This window comes from Quercus robur, chromosome 5, assembly GCF_932294415.1.
Source record: "Quercus robur chromosome 5, dhQueRobu3.1, whole genome shotgun sequence".
Classification (NCBI taxonomy): Eukaryota; Viridiplantae; Streptophyta; class Magnoliopsida; order Fagales; family Fagaceae; genus Quercus; species Quercus robur.
Window position 1 is genome coordinate 76,418,397 of NC_065538.1, and position 2,278 is coordinate 76,420,674.

The window sequence follows — 2,278 nt, forward strand, 5'->3', positions numbered from 1 at the left end:
GCCTTTTATATTTTGATTAAATCAATACTGTTAACTAAATGTCATGCATTTTCTTGTTAAGTACTGTCACTCTTGTGCCCTTGTAGGATTGTTCCTAGATGCATATACTTAGTGTATTGTGCATTGGTTGAGTGTTGGGCATGCAAGTGACTTGCATTGAGCTTGTTAGCTTGTTTGTTCAAGTGTTCATTCCAAGTGTGAATGAGCATTGTGGTCACTACCTTGTAGTGATTACTTGGTTGATCAAGCCATGGTTTGTTTCTTAACTCCATCTTTGCTTGATCACATATTGCCTGTTTCATATGCATTTCATGCTTTTCTGCATACAATGATCATGGTGTATTGTTGTGTTTAAGGAGTTTCATGTTCATATGATTCAAGAGCTTCACAGTTTCTAGAGCTAGGTGTGAGTGAGTTTTGCTCAATTATTCCTAACTCACATGTTAAGTCTAGAGTCTGTTTTAGGGTTTTGTCACGGAATAGCCAAAGGGGGAGATTGTAAGGTTGAATTTAATCAACCATCTTGTTGGCTTTATTCCGTGCCAAATTTGCTTGTATTTCAGCATTTAGTAACCCTGTATTTAGGTGGGATTGTTGTAAGGGTAGTGAGTGAGATAGAGTGTTGAAATGCTCAAGAGTGTGCAAGAAAACAGAGACTCGCGACTTAATCTCGCGGGTGACTCGCGGCTTCAAGCCGCTAGAAACAGCACACGTGCCAAGCATGCCAAAAGTTGAAGCGTCATGCTAGCTGGAGCACCACAAGACAAAATAGGACAACGGACCGTTCTGTTATCTCGTGGCTGGATCTCGCGACTCAGTCAAGCCGCGAGCCAGCCCTGTTTTGAAAACCTGACTCTTCACATTCCATTCTCACCCTAGTATAATACCCCTTATGCCCACAAAAGAAAGAGAGCTTCCAGAGAGATTTTTGAGAGAGAAACCCTAGAGTAAAACAAGATTGATTCATCTACAATCTTTACATAAGAGTCTTTTCAAATTCCTCAACTCTCTTTCTTTCCATTTTTAAACCCTTGAGAGGTTTTTTTACCAAAACCTGTTCTCACCATATCCATTACTGTGAGAGGGCTGTTTGGTGTTCTGGGAAGCAATTAGGAAGGAACCAATCTACATTGGTTGATGCTATGGTCAAGTAGCGGAATCTGGGAAGCTAGAAAAGAAATAGGTTCGGCGCAACCTCGTTGAAGCAAGATGCTTGAAGGGCTTAGGTACACTGGGTAGATTAGGCTTGGAGGGTCTATTGCTGTTCATGTATCCCAACTACATTTTCTAGTGGATTACTTACCGCTTGGAGGGCGGCAAAGAGGTTTTATGCCAAGGGCTTCGGTTTCCTCTTCGATAACACATCGAGTGTTGTTCTTGTGTTCGCATCTTCCTTCCCTTTTATCTTTGCCTTTTATTATCTGCTGTGATTGTGATTTTAATTGGCTTAGATTGTTTACCAATTCTGTTTATAGTTTTTGTTCATTTTCCGCACACTAGTTGTTTGTCATAAAGTTTGAATTGGTTATTTTGTAATTGAGAGTCTAAACGTTCAAGGGTGCTTTATACACTATTTGAACTTTCAGAAACAATGCCTTCAAAATTACTCAAAGTCATTTTCAATGCACTAAAGATTCTCTTGTGGCATATATTTCACCTTTAAAACTAGTAAGATAAGGGCGCAAATATAGCTTTCCTTACATTAACCTGTTACCCATATGGTTTTCTCTGGCTGTTTTATTGACATAACAATTTAACAAGATACTATATAATTCTTCAGATTTTTCCAAAAATATAAATCGATCTTTCTGAGCCTCCTCCAATATGATGAAGAGCACAAAATTGGATCCTAGTGCAATTTTCCCCCTAAAATAAAAGGACATTAAAAATCCACCTAAATCCACACACACACAGATCCCATTTCTCAAAGTTAAATATATACCATTCTTTAACTAAATACAATACAGAATTATAATATTTGTTAAATAATTGTGTTCTTATCAAAATAATATGGGGATATACAATTTCTAAGTTCTAATATTTAATATGGTATTCATAGTTTGATCATATAAGTTTGCATATTATATACTATGTTCCACATTATTAGTATGCATGTACTTGATGAGATGATGTCAACCATACAATCATAAGAGTTGTCTCAACAGCCACTACACTTGCAAATGATATGTCTGTCAATGAAATAATTAGCATAGTACTCATGCTGTCATGCATCCACAAAAGATATATAAGACCAAACATTGAATGAATGAACTATATA